The following is a 15,513-nucleotide window of genomic DNA, read 5'->3' on the forward strand; positions in this document are numbered from 1 at the left end:
AAGCCCAGGTTTCACAGTTCATTCTGCATCCCCCATTTCTAATCTTCATGCAGTGCCAATATATCCCCATTTTCTAAATAAAATCCTGAGATCATTGCCAAGATCACTGCTTCCCCTGAAGCCTTCTTAAATGGGAGCTATCTTCTCGCGCACCACTCATCACGCCCTAGACTTGGCTGTAAGGTGGGAGACTTCTTGTTTTTGTTGCCAATCATAGACCATTCTCCTTACTTCTACTGCTTTTACATTGTGAATCACTTGTCATCAAGACTGTTAACACCAACCACCTAACCTTGTCAGCATCACCACCCCAACCCCAGGTCACTCACCTCATTCCTGTTTTCTTTCCATTGTTTTGCCTTTAATTTACATACAATAAATTGCACATTTTAATTGCATACTATGATGAGTTTTGACAAATGTATACACCCTTGCAACTGTCACCTCTCCCACCTCCTTAAAAATGTTAGCCCCTAACTCACTGCCCACACTGCTCCTGCCTAATCAGAATCAGTATGAGTATCATGTGGATGATCCTTTATTCCCTGACCTTTTGGTTCATTGGCCTCCTCCAGTGATCTTGTCTCCACCTGACCTCAGCCACTCACCCCTCTGGTCACCCTCTAGAATTGGCCATAACCCAGAACTCCAACGCCAGCTTGATCTTAATTTTAAGTATCATTCTCACTACCTATTTTTACAGCTTGCTCTCTTTAGTATCACAAAGCTTCGGGTACTGAGGCTGAGGCCAGCCTCTGTCCCTGTGCCTCATGCCCCACTCCCTTAATTACTCAGATGTTTTGTCAGCATTTCTCCCCTTTCCCCTGCATCATCACCGTTTCCCTCCACTGCTCCCCAATTAGCATACAAATAGGCTATAGTTTCTCCTATCTTTGTTCCACTTCTCTTTCCTGCTACTGCCACATTTCTAGTTTTCCCTTTACACTGAAAACCCTCAAAAAGAATTGTCTGTGTTTACTGCTTTCTCTATTTCCGTTGTTTCACCTATAATTTATATACAATAACTTGCACACATTTTAATTGCATGAGTTTTGACAAATGTATACACCCTTGCAACCATCACCTCTAGTAATATTTAGAACACTTCCTTCACACCAAAAAGTTTCCTTATGCCGCCTTGCCGCCAACATTTGTCCTCACGTTCCTCCTCAGGCAACCACTAATCTGATTTCTATCAATGGTAAATATGTTTTGCCTGTCTTAGAACTTCATCTAAATAGTGTCTTGGTCCATTTGTGCAACTATAACAATACCACAGACTGGGTAATTTATAAAGAACAGAAATTCATTTTTCTTACAGTTTTGGAGTCTAGGAAGTCCGAGATCAAGGCACCAGCAGGTTTGGTTGTCTGGTGAGGGCTGCTCTCTGCTTCCACGATGGCACCTTGTTGTTGCATCCTCCAGAGGGGAGGAACCCTGTGTCCTCACACAGCAGAAGCGCAGCTGGGCACAGTGGCTCACTCCTGTAATCCCAGAACTTTGGGGAGGCTGAGGCAGGAGGATCGCTTGAGCCCAGGAGTTCAAGACCAGCCTGGGCAACAAAGTGAGACCCCTACTCTCTACAAAAAGAAATAAAGTTAGCCAGGCATGGTCGCACACACCTGTGGCCCCAGCTACCTGGGAGGCTGAGGCAGGAGAGGGTGTGTTGAGCACAGTAGGTCGAGACTGCATTCAGCCATGTTTGTGCCACAGCACTCCAGCCTGGGTGACAGAGTGGGACCCTGTCTCAAAGACAAAAAAGAAGGCAGAAGGGCAAGAGGGCCAAAAGTTGTCCGAAGCCCCTTTTATAAGGGCCTTAATCCAATTCAAGAGGGAGCAGCCTTCGTTGCCTAATCACCTCTTAAAGGCCCCACCTTTTATTACCATCACATTGGCCATTAAGTTTCAACACCTGTGTTTTGGAGCGGACACATTCAAACCACAGCAAATGGAATCATGCTGCGTATACGCTTGTCTCCAGCTTCACTCAGCATGTTTTTTGAGATTCACCATGTTTCAGTAGCCCATTCCCTTCTATTACTCAATATTATTCTATATGATAAAAGGAATACCACTTATTTGTTTATCCATTCACCTGCGGGTGAACATTTGGGCTGTTTCCAGGTTTTGGCTGTTATGAATTAAGCTGTTATGAACATTTGTGTACAAATCTTTCTTGAGCCCACCCTCACCAGGCCCTTACCTCCACCACCCCATTCAAACTACTCTTATCAAGCTCACTAGTGAACTATGTTAATTCCAGTAACCAGTTCTCAACCCTAATTTTACTTGACTTACCAGCAGTATTTGATTCACTTCCTTCTTGAAACACTTTGCTTGCTGTTATGGATTGAATGTTTATATTCTCCCAAAATTCGCTCGGGCATACCTCAGAGATACTGCAGGTTCAGTTCCAAACCACCACAGGAAAGTAAGTCACACACATTTTTTGGTTTCCCAGTGCATGTAAAAGTTATGTTCACACTATACCATTAAGTGTATGATAATTTGCATGATGTCTGAAAAAAGTACAGACCTTAACTTAAAATTACTTTATTGCTAAAAAATGCTGACATAGAGATACGGAGTAAGCACATGCTGTTGGAAACATGGCACCAATAGACTTGCTCGATGCAAAGTTGCCACGAGCTCTCAATTAGTAAAAAATATATATATTTAATAATGTGTATAAATTAGTTACATATAATAGTAAATATATATAATTAGTAAAACATATATATATATATATATATAGGATTTCAACATTCAGGCATACCTCGTTGTGTTGTGCTTCACTTTATTGCACTCCAAAGATACTGCATATATGTGTGTGTGTGTATATACATATGTGTGTGTATATATACACATATATATACACACACACACACACACACACATATACACACAGTATCTTTGGAGTGCAATAAAGTGAAGCACAACACAACGAAGTATGCCTGTATGTTGAAATCCTAACCCTCAATGTGATAGTATTAGGAGGCGGATGGCCTTTGAGAAACAATTAGGCCCGAAAGGTTGCACCCTCATGAATGAGATTAGTGTCCTTAAAGAGCTCTCTTGCCCTCTTTCTGCCAAGTGAGGATACAATGAGAAGTCAGTGGTCTACAACCTGAAAGAGAACCCTAACCAGAACCCAATCCATGCTGGCATCGTGATCTTGTACTTTCAGCCTTTAGATGGTGAGAAATAAATTTCTGTTTTTTCTAAGTCACCCAGTGTAGAGTACTTTGTTACAACAGCCTGAACTAAGACACTTGGCTTTCCCCGCTCTGCTCCCTCCTCCTTGGCTGTCTTCAGTTTCCCTTGTTCTTCCTCATCTCCTCACCTTTAACATGTTGGCACCTTAGTCCTGGGATCTCTTTTCTGTCCCTCCCTTGGGGATTTCATCCAGTCTTACAGCTTTAAATACCTCGATACTGATGACTCCTAGAGGTATTTATCCATCCATCTATCTTCCAGGGCAGTCTCCTGTGTATAACTGTGTACATGGCATCTCTCCTTGGATGTCTAATGGGCATCTCAAACTTTGCATAGTCAAAGCTGAATTTCCAATCTTTCCTCAAACCCTGTCCCTGCTGTCTTCCTCCATCTCATTGAATGGACTCCATCTTTCAGTAGCTCAGGCCAGAAATCGTAAAGTCATCCTTGACTTCTTTCACACCATATCCAAACTGGTTAACAACTCTAGGATCTGCCTTCAAAATTCATCCAGAACCAGAGTATTTCCCACTACCTATTAGTGCCAACCTGGTCCAAACCATCATTGTCTTCCACCTAGATCATTGATTCTCAAAGGTAATGCACAGACTCTGGCAGTTCCCAAAAACCCTTGCTGGCAGTCACGAGAGAAAAACTATTTTTGTCATAGTACTAACACATTGTTTGCTTTTTCACTGTATCAACACTGGCACTGATGGTGCAACAACAATGGAAGGTAAACTTGCTGGCTCCTTAGCACAGATCAAGGCACCAAACTATAGTAATGGTCATTGCATTCTTTTGTTTGTTTGTTTGTTTGTTTGTTTGAGACGGAGTTCAGCTCTTGTTGCCCAGCTGGAATGCAGTGGTGAGATCTCACCTCTCCACAACTTTCACCTCCCAGATTCAAGTGATTGTCCTGCCTCAGCCTCCCAAGTAGCTGAGATCACAGGCATGCACTATCTCATCTGGCTGCATTGCATTCTTTATTTCCACATACTCTCTAAAATATCCTTGATAAGCTGGACACAGTGGCATGTGCCTGTAGTCCCAGTTACGTAGGAGACAGACTGGAAGGATCTCTTGAGCCCAGGAATTTGAATCCAGCCTGGTCAATAGAGCAAGATCTTGTCTCAAAAAAATAAAAGAAAGAAAAGAAAAGAAAAATTCTTGGCTGGGTGAGTTGACTCAGGCCTGTAATCCCAGAGCTTCAGGAGGCTGAGGTGGGTAGATCATCTGAGGTCAGGAGTTTGAGACCAGCCTGGCCAACATGGTGGAACCCTGTCTCTACTAAAAATACAAAAATTAGCCAGGCGTGGTGGCTCACACCTGTAGTCGCAGCTACTCGGGAGGCTGAGGCATGAGAATCACTTGAACCCAGGAGGCAGAGGTTGCAGTGAGCCGAGATTGCACCACGGCACTCCAGCCTGGGCAATACAGCGAGACTCCATCTCAAAAAAAAAAAAAAAAAAAGAGAGAAAAGAAAAACTATTGATGAAGCTGTAAAACAAAACAAAACAAAAAACTAATTTTTTTAAATTTTGAACCTTGAATATATGTCTTTTCAAAATTCTGTGTGATACTAATAAAGCACTTCTGTTACATCCTGAAATATAATGTTTGCCTTGAAGAAAAGCACTTATGCAATTGAACTGTGAGCTACACTAGACACATTTTTTTATGGAACATCATTTTTACTTGAAAGAATCACTGACAGACAAACCATGGCAGACATTTTTCTGCAAAAGAAAAAAGTGAGCTTATCACTTAAAGTAAGACAACTAGTAGTATTTGTTACTAATGATAAAATTCAAGCTTTCAGGCTAAAATATGAATTTTAGAAAATACGTAATTTTCTACTGTGAACTTGAGGCTTCCCAATTTTTAGATTTTGAGATTAGCAGTAATAAGAAATATGATTTTTTTATATTGTAGAACAAAATTGTCAACATTTGGAAGATCTGCATAACCCAGTGATCTATATTTCCCCCAAAATGGATGATCTTACAAATATTCATTCAGTGGGCAAGATGAACCACTGGATTTGAATGTAACAATACAAAAATTTACTGATGTGATTTCAGATTCCACATTGCACCTGACGTTTGTAAGGGTAAACTGAGGCTGGAGCCGAACCGGGAACAAAGACACAAGGCAAATGGCAGTGAGAATAGCCTTTTATTAGGGCTTGCGGCTAGGTTCCTAAGTCTGCGGGTGTGTACAAGGGTGAAGGGAGTCTTTAACAAAAGGCCTGCTATGCCGGGTAATGCCGCCTCTTTCTAATAAGAAAATGGGGCAACATGTTCATCTGACTGCTTTCTGCTGGTATGGGTCATCGTGGGGTTCTTCGGAGGTCAGAACTCGGGTATAGGGGTGGAGCAGCATCTGATTGAAAGTGACCTGGGAGACTTATTTCATGCAGTCCTGGATGAAGCGGAGGACACAGGGAGCTATGAGCAGTAAGAAGCCAATGATTAGTAAGGGGCTTAGGAAGGGTAGGACCCAGCCAGTCATGGACGACTGCCACCACCCAAATGGAGACTCTAATCCTGAGGTTTTTTTGTGGAGTCCTTCTTGGACTTTTTCCAGAGTGAGGAGGTTGGTTTCTACTAGTCCTGACTCATTGATGTAGTGGCAGCATTCTTCATTAAGGAACATACAGGTCCTGCCTTTGTCAGCTGAGTGCTCTGCGATTCTGGGCTGCCACCTGGGCCACTGAGGTGATCTGTCATTGGAGGGAAGCCAGGGATTCTGCCGAAGCTTCGATTGCTACCTGTAATCGGGCTGAAAGATCTTGAGAGGATCAGACAGAATGAGTTAAGGCTCCAGTTCCAAGGCCAGAGGCCACGAGGGATGCGGCTAAGGAGACTCCAATCATTAGCGGAAGGAATACTACTCTTGCCTGGCGGGGGCAGGCAAGGGGCAGAAGAGAGGATAGCTCAACTTCACTGTACAGGGTGAGGCTGGGAACTAGGGAGATGGGAATGCATAGAGTAGTGTCGGAAGCCTTGAGAGTTTTTGACAGGGTGGAGTTGCACCAAAAATACCTGCCTGGGGGGGCAGTGAGATTTGGAGGTGCCGATCCTGTCCGGTTGCACCAGGAAACATTAGGGATGGAGTAGCAAAAGGGGAGTTGTTGTCTAAGTGGGTCTTGGAACAAAGGAACTTCCCCCAGGGCTTGGCTGGGAAGGGGAAAGGAGGGGGTTAGGTTAGAGGAGTTAAAAGGGCTAGGTAAGGGTACCGCAACCAGTGGGGGCTTATTCAAGGCTGCACACAAGAAACAACGAGAGATGTTGTGTACCTCAGCCATGTGTACCACTTGAGCCCCTTCCCTGACTAAGGTTAGCCAGGAAAAAGGGTTGCTGCTGTCCTGGGGCTTGCTGCCTGGGCTAGAGCTGAGATGGCTTCCTCTTGTTGTCTGATGTCAGAGGCCAGGCTGATGAGGCTGCTAAAACAGTCCAAGTCAGCTGGGAAGAAATATGAGTGTCTGGATCTTCCAATGTAAAAGCAAACAGAAAGTGGCAGTCTGGGTGTAGAGGGATGATAAAGAAGGCATCCTTCAGGTCAAGGACAGTGAAATGGGTGGTGTCAGGGGGAATGTGCGAGAGGAGTGTATATGGATTAGGAACAACTGGAAAGGTAGGGACTACTGCCTCATTAATGAGGCGTAGGTCCTGTACGAGACGATAGGCCCCAGAGCTTTTCTGTACAGGCAGGATAGGAGTATTGCATGGTGAGTTGGCTGGAATTAGAATGTGCTGTTGGAGCAGGCATGTAATGATAGGTTTTAATCCCTGTCGATGTTCAAGGGAGATAGGGAACTGGGGTCTAGAAGGGAACTTGGAAGGGTCTTTTAGCCAGATGTGGACCGGAGTGTGGTGCTAGGCAATGATCGGGGTGGAGGTGTCCCACACCTCAGGGTTAATGGGGACTGGAAACGGGAGTGGGGGCTCAGCCTGGCGGGGTTCGTCAGGTGAGAGGAGGGGGAAGAGGAACACAAGGTGTGGGGAGGGGTTGGGTCAGAAGTGAACTGAGGCCCCTAGCTTGGAGAGGAGATCTCGTCCTAACAAGGGGACTGGGCACGAAGGAATGATAAGAAATGAGTGTGAGAAGAGGGAGCCATCCAGGCGGCAAGACAGAGGAGGAGTCTGGCGGTAGGTGGAGGGAGTGCCGTCAATTCCCATGACTGTGACAGTGGAGGGGTGGCTGGGGCCACTGAAGGAAGGCAAAACAGAGTAGGTAGCCCCCGTGTCCATAAGGAAGGATATGGACTTACCCGCTACCTGGAGCATGACCCTGGGCTTGGCGAGAGTGAGAGGGGTCCCCGAGTCTGGGCCTCTTCAATCTTCGTTGGTGTCGAGGAGCTGGAAGGCGCCTCCAATACCTGGAGGAGGGTCGTCACATGGAGGCACAGTGACCGTCCTTAGGTCAGGGCAGTCTGACTTCCAGTCGCCCATCTGCCAACAGTTTGGACAGGGGTGAGTTGGCTCCTTTGGGTTAGGGCACTGCCTGGCCCAGTGGCCGTTGTTGCCGCACTTGAAGCAGGCACCAGATGGCGCTCGGGTAATACCTCCTTTCTGGGAGTTCCTGGAGCCAGCTGGCCTTAGGGCTGCTACCAAGGCCTGGGTTTGGAGTTGCACCTTCTGTTTTAGCCTGGCCTGTTGTTGGGCCTCAGCTGCTTCCTCCCTGGAGTTGTAGACCTTGAAGGCCAGTTTGACTAAATCCTGGATGGGAGTTTGAGGGCCTTCCTCTGCCTTTTTTAACTTTTTTTGGATATCGGGGGCTGACTGAGAAATGAAATATGAGGCCAAGATGGTCCCCCCTGCGGGGGAGGCAGGGTCAAGGCGGGTGTACTGAATAAGTGCCTCAGTCAGCCAGATAAGAAAAACAGCCGGATTTTCATCTGTGCCTTGGACTACCTCCTTTAGTTTGTTAAAATTGACTGACTTATTGGAGGCTGCCTGCATGCCAGCAAGAAGGCACTGGACCATCATATCTCGGCGGTGGCGGCCTGCCTGACCAACCTGCTAGTCCTAGTTGGGCTCGGCTGAGGGCACCGCCTCAGTGCCAACTGGCATGGCGTGGTCAGTTAAATGAGCCTGGTCAGCGTGCTGCCTGGCTGCTGCTAGAATACGCTCCCGTTCCTCAGGGGATAGGGTTGAGGTCATAACGACATGGGGATCATGCCAGATGAGGTCATACTCCTGGCACAGGTATCTAAACTTTTTGAAATACTGAGTGGGGTTGGCCAAGAAAGATCCAACACGCTCTTCAATCTTAGACAGGTCTGCCAGCAAAAACAGCACATGGACCTGGACTATTCCTTCGGCGCCTGCCACCTCTCACAAGGGACACAGGAGGTCGGTCCTGGACCACCTAGGCGCTGAGACAGGCGAGGAAGGGGAGGAGGTGGAGGTAAGGGAGACAGAATCTGTCGGGTTTGGCGAGGGCACAGGAGGGGTGGAAGGGAGGGGAGGCGCTGACGAGGACGGGGATAATGGCAGGTCAGGGTAAGGAGAAGGTTGGGTGGGAGACCGAAGGGGTGGCCGGGATAGGGTTTCAGGAGGCTCAGAAAAAGAGGAGGAATCATCCCTCTCCTTGCTCGAGGGAAGAGACTTTGCGAGTAGGACCTGAGCTAACGAGCATTGAGCACAGAGATCTGGGTGAGAACGCAAGTCCTAAAAGGCTTGAACATAGGGTATCTCGTACCATTTGCCTAGTCTCTTGCAGAAGTTGGTCAGATCTGTGAGGATGTTAAAGTCTAGAGTGCCTTCTGCAGGCCACTGAGACTGATTTTCCAATTTATACTGCGGTCATGCTACTGTGCAGAAGAAAATGAGCCGCTTTTGTTTTAGGTCTTGGCTGAGACTTAAAGTCTGGAAATTAGCCAAGAGGCACCTCAGAGGGGATTTTCGGTTTGGTTTGGACTGGGTAGTTCCCATGGTCCTAAGGCGGGCAGTCCAGCGGCAATGGGAGCGTCCTCTCACTGCCACGCGGAGTGCGGGGTATGGTGGCTTCCGGGGAGGTTGGACATCTCCTAGTCCCCGGTGCCAAGGTCACAGTTGACCGGAGAGAGCCCCTGACACAGTCGCGCGTTTCGGACAGGGACTCCTGGAGGGAGCCTTCAGGACGGGGGAAAAACTTAACCAGCATGATCGAATTGAGTCTTGGATTTGGTGAAACGGCTCCTGGCTCGGAAACGAGGTCCTGGCTCGGGGAGAGGAGAGCCTGCCCGACCTGGCAGGGGTCCGGGGAGGGGGGTCTCCTCCCGGGTTTCGGCACCAAATGTAAGGGTAAACTGAGGCTGGAGCCAAACCAGGAACAAAGACACAAGGCAAATGGCAGTGAGAATAGCCTTTTATTAGGGCCTGTGGGCTAGGTTCCTCGGTCCAAAGGCATGGGCCAAGGAAGTCGCGCTGAGGGAGAAGGGTAGGAGCTTTTTATAGCCCGAGAGGTAGGGAAGCTGGTTGTGCAAACAGGGCCTGGGGGGTATTGAAACTACTAGGGTGGGAGTTGAGTAAGGGTCATGAGGAAGGGGTCTTTGGAAACTGTCAACCGAAACTGCTGTTTACGAACTTGTGGAATGCAGGTGAGCTGCGGGTCATGGGGGAGTGTGGTTGCCCAGCTGGAACTCTGACGCATGTAAGTCTGTGGGTGTGCACAAGGGTGAAGGGAGTCTTTAACAAAAGGCCTGCTATGCCGGGTAACGCCGTCATGTTGGGTCTAGATTCCTGCCTAACAACGTTGAAGAAACTACTTGTCAAGTTCTGGTTTAGTATTGAAGAGGACTATTGGTGTGATGCCACATTTTCTTCCTAAACTTCAACTAAAACAACTTACTGTTCACAGACTGAAGGCAGAAGCAGCTATGAGAAACCAGCTGGGTTCTACTAAACAAGACAATAGAGATTTGTAAAAATGCTAAACACCACCATTATTTTCATTAAATATTTTTTTAAAAATAGGCTGGGTGTGGTGGTTCACACCTGTAATCTCAACACTTTGGGAGACCAAGGTGGGAGGATCACTTGAGCCCAGGAGTTAAAGACCAGTCTGGACAACATGGCGAGACCCCATCCCTACAAAAAAAATTTTTTTGATTAGCTCCATATGGTGGCACACCTGTGTTCCCAGCTATTGGTGAGGGAGGATGAGGTGGGAGGATCACTTGAGCCCAGGAGGTGGAGGCTGCAGTGAGCTGTGCCTGTGCACTCTAGCCTGGGTGACAGACCAAGACACTGTCTCAAAATATATATATAGTTGTTTCCATTAAAAACATATTATTTCCATCAACATATATGGTTTATTATTTTTAATAAATAAATATAAAATTTTCTCAGTTTTAATTTCTAATTATGGTAAATATTAATAGATGTAACCCACATAAAGAAAAGTTATTTGGGATGTTTTATTTATTTATTTATTTATTTATTTTTGAGACGGAGTCTTGCTCTGTCACCCAGGCTCGAGCGCAGTGGCACAATCTCAGCTCACTGCAACCTCCACCTCCCAGGTTCAAGCAATTCTCCTGCCTCAGCCTCCCAAGTAGCTGGGACTACAGGCGCCCACCACCACGCCTGGCTAATTTTTTTGTAGTTTTAGTAGGGATGGGTTTCACCATGTTGCCCAGGCTCATCTCGAACTCCTGAGCTCAATCTGCCCACCTCGGCCTCTTAAAGTGCTGGGATTATAGGCATGAGCCCCTGCACCCAGCCGGAATATTTAATTTTTAAGAAAGTAAAGGGGTCACGAAATTTTAAAAAGTTTGAGAATCACTAACCTAGATTATTACATGACCCTCCTAATTGGTCTTTCTACTTCTGACTTACCTCCACGTAGCCTCAATCAGACAAAGTAATTCTCTTAAAATATAAATCAGATTGTTACTCCTTTACTCAAACACTCCCGGAAGCTTCTCATCTCACTCAAAATAAAAACTCAAGTCCTGACATTTGCCTATGAAAACCCTGCACCTCACATCCCATTACATACATCTCTGAAACATGCCCCAGGACCACTTCTTTCACTGACTCAGCTCCAGCCATGCTGGCCTTCTTCTCCTTCCACTCCACTCACAAGCTGTTCCTTCTGCCCGAAAACCTCTTCCCTCAGAGAGCCACATAACTCACTCTTCGCCTCTTTCAGATCTGCCTTCAAAAATTACTTTCTCGACAAGGTTCTCCAACCTGCCAGTTAAAAGTTGTAAAACTCACACTCACACTTCCAAACCCCATTCCTCTTTTATTTTTCTCATAGCACATATTGCCATCTAATATACTCTATATTTTACCAATTTCATATTTTTATTTTATTTCTCCCCTCCCCCCATAGAATACAAGCTCCAGAAGGACAGGGATTTTCATCTGTTTTATTAACTACTGTGTTGTGCACTGGGACAAAATAGGAGCTCAATAAATACATGTTGGATAAATGAATGAATGAATGAATGTAGCATCTATTGGCCAATAATCTAGACTGGTATCTCACATAATTAACCAATGATACTATGGCAGTTATCTTCTTTATTTGTTTTATTGTCTATAAATTACTTTGGCCTTTCTGAATTAGGAAACCTTTTGAATATCATTAGTATATATTTAAATATTTCTCTTTTCTCAACCACTGTGATGTATTAAAATTTCAAAGCTGTAGACCATAGGATGGTCTGAGTCCGCAGTAAAACTCTGGGTTTGCATATGAATGGGTCATTTAGTTGATATGTACACATTTAAATAGTTTTGAATTGACTTGCATGTTGATTCTTTTTGAAACGTAGATAATCTGGTAATATTAGAATTTTCAAAGGCTAACCCTGTTGTATTGATAAGTGTGTGAAAACTGCTTGTATAGATATAGTTAAAGCTTCCCTTAAAAGGTCAATATAAATTCTAACACATTTTAATATTGTTTACTTATGAATTAGTAGGTAAGGAAACAAGGACAAAATTATGAATGATACCAAATATCTCTTGAACACATAACCACATAAACTATGAATATTAATAATCAGGATATTTTAGTGAGGAATCTTGATCAGATAACTTTTAAAAGCCTTATCGAGTTTTATAAACATAATGACAGTGGCCAGGTACGGTGGTTCACGCCTGTAATCCCAGCATTTTGGGGGGCTGAGGCTGGTGGATCACCTGAGGTCAGTAGTTCGAGATCAGCCTGGCCAACATGACGAAACCCCGTGTCTACTAAAAATACAAAAATTATCTGGGCTACTCAAGAGGCTGAGACAGGAGAATCGCTTGAACTCAGGAGATGGAGGTTGCAGTGAGCTGAGATGGTGCCACTGCACTCCAGCCTGGGCGACAGAGTGAGACTCTGCCTCAAAAACATAAAAATAAAAATAAAAATAAATAATAACAGTAAGGATTCCTGTTGAGTGGTGTTTTTCTCCCTATCTCTATTCTAAAGGTTTCTGAAGGAACAAAATCTTTTGTGTGGTGTCTCCAGGATGTTTTCTGAAAGTAAACAGCACATTTTCCCCCTCTTTGGAACTGAAGCTAAGGCCACATTAACATGAATGCAGCTCCAGGCCTTTGTTTCATTAGTGTGGGCGTCTCCAATGAACCTCCTACTGGGAACCCCAGTAGGATTTTCCCCTGCTTACACCTTTGCTTGCCCTGGCTCCTCATGCTGCTCTGTGATGTTTGGTTTAATGAGACGACTGCTGTGATCCGGGAAAAAAAAAAAAATGAGGATCCCGTCTTTTCCTTAAATAGACAAAAGTGTAGCTGAGGGAATTCAAGATTCTGCTGTTTCCTGGCACTTTATGTTATCAACATGTGATGGCAATCCTGAACACACTGAGCCAGGAACATCCCAGTAACCATTTAATCTCAAAAACTCAGCCACAGACCGGCAGATTGCATCTCACAGAAGTTCGTTTAGCCTTAATAATGTGGAAAGACGGAAGACCTGAGCTGGAGGGGCAAGGAGTGGGTGAGGAAAGCAGAAGAGCGAGTAGGAGCTCTAAAATGTTTCTTCTGAAGTAAGAACTTGAAATGTAACCTAGTATGGGTGCAATCAAAGTACACAGGTAAAATAGGTAAAGTAACTATGGAAATAAGAACAGTAATAGATACAGTAACAGTTAACAGAATGGTAATAGAAAGGTTAGAGTAGTCTAAATAAACTGAATTCTCCCTATCATAGAGAAAGGTAATCATAGATAATGCCTAAAATGGATACATAAAAAAATGGAGATTAAACATAATATTTAGGGATGTAACAGTAACCACAAGAGCAATTTAAAACAGAAACTGTTTAGCAAGTGAAAAGAGGTTGTTTCTGGGTAGTTCAAACAGGATTGAGGCAAGGAAATCTTTTTATGATGATGATGGTCTCTTGTCTTCTTTGATTGTATAACAAAGTATATATATATAGCCTAGATAATAAAAATAAAATATTTTAAATGGAACCAAAACCAGTTTGGTGATCTGACCTATTTGATAGTGGAGTTGGGGCAGAATAGAGAGGTGAAATCCACTCTGGCATGTCAGACTCAACAGTTACATACAAAGTATCAGCTTTTGCTGTTGGCCTTATTCAGGCATGAAAGGGGAACAAGAGGATTTCCAGGGGCCTCCAGTGGTCCTGGTGTCTTGTGCTTGCTGTGAAGATTTGGGTACAAGACAGGTGAGAGCTCAGTGTAGTAAAGAACATTCCAAAGGGAGTTTTCATAATTGAGCTTTATTTATTTAATTATTTTTGAGACAGAGTCTCGCTCTGTCACCCAGGTTGGAGTGCAAGGGTGCAATCTCGCCTCACTGCAACCCCTGCCTCCCAGGTTCAAGCGATTCTCCTGGCTCAGCCTCCCTAGTAGCTGGGACTACAGGCACATGCCACCATGCCCAGCTAATTTTTTGTATTTTTAATAGAGACGGGGTTTCACCATGTTAGCCAGGATGGTCTCAATCTCCTGACCTTGTGATCCGCCCATCTGTGCCTCCCAAAGTGCTGGGATTACAGGCGTGAGCCACCATACCCGGTCCTGAGTTATTTTCATAGATCCTGTGGATGGCCTAGAGAAATGGTCCTATCCTCCTCAAGTAACCTTAGATAATTAAAGACACAAAGTAGCTCTGGGGCACAGAGTGTCTAGCTCAAGGATTATAAACGCACCAATGAGCCCTCTGTCAAAACGGACCAATCAGCTCTCTGTAAAATGGACCAATCAGCAGGATGTGGGTGGGGCCAGATAAGGGAATAAAAGCAGGCTGCCTGCGCCATCGGTGGCAACGCAGGCTGGTGGTCCGCTTCCGCACTGTGGAGGGTTTGTGCTTTCACTCTTTGCAATAAATCGTGCTGCTGCTCACTCTTTGAGTCCATGCTGCCCTTAAGAGCTGTATCACCGTGAAGGTCTGCAGGTTCACTCCTGACACCGAGACCAGGAACCCACCACAAGGCAGAAGCTCTAGACACATCTGAACGTCTGAAGGAACAAACTCCGGACACACCATCTTTCAGAACTGTAACACTCATGGCGAGGGTCCGCAGCTTCACTCTTGAAGTCAGAGAGCCCAAGAACCCACCAATTCTGGACACACTAACAGGACTGTATGTGGAATTGTCAAGAGATGCTCAAGGACACACAAATATTTCCACCATATGGATACACTAGATATAAATAACCTTAAGGGCATAGATATTAAACTGTCGTGAAATAATTAGGAAATAATATATATTGCATATTCATTGCCTTTGTAATATTATGTATTTAACTAAGATTACATAATAAAAATTTTAATAATGCCTGAGTTTGACAACCAGCCCTCAAACTTTCTGAAAACTTGACAACTGGCCCTCATGAGCTGATGCAAGCCAGCTCCAGCAGGGCCTGTGTGTTTGACTCCAAAGCCCTCGATACCACTGTTTAATAACATGTGGTCTGTGGAATACTGGTTCTTTAAAATCTTTCCTGAAACAAGATTTTAAAGAGTCAAATATGTTTGGGAAATGATGCATGGTTAATTTGCTTCCTTAAAATCTACCATTTAGATGGGCATATCATAGGCCCTAAGAAGTACTGAGGTAATGAGACCTGTTAATTTCAACCCAAAGTTTCCTTTTTCATGTAATAGCATTCAACATCCTGCAGAATCATGTGTTTGTGGTTTTATTTGTTTATATTTCTTTTTCTTCTTTCCTTTTTCTTTTTCTTTTTCTTTTTTTTTTAGACATGGCCTGGTTCTGTCCTCCAGGCTGGAGTGCAGTAACATGATCTCAGCTCACTGCAACCCCTGCTACCTGGGCTCAAGTGATCCACCTGCCTTAGCCTCTGGAGTA

This window comes from Papio anubis, chromosome 12 (assembly GCF_008728515.1).
Source record: "Papio anubis isolate 15944 chromosome 12, Panubis1.0, whole genome shotgun sequence".
In the NCBI taxonomy this organism is placed as follows: Eukaryota; Metazoa; Chordata; class Mammalia; order Primates; family Cercopithecidae; genus Papio; species Papio anubis.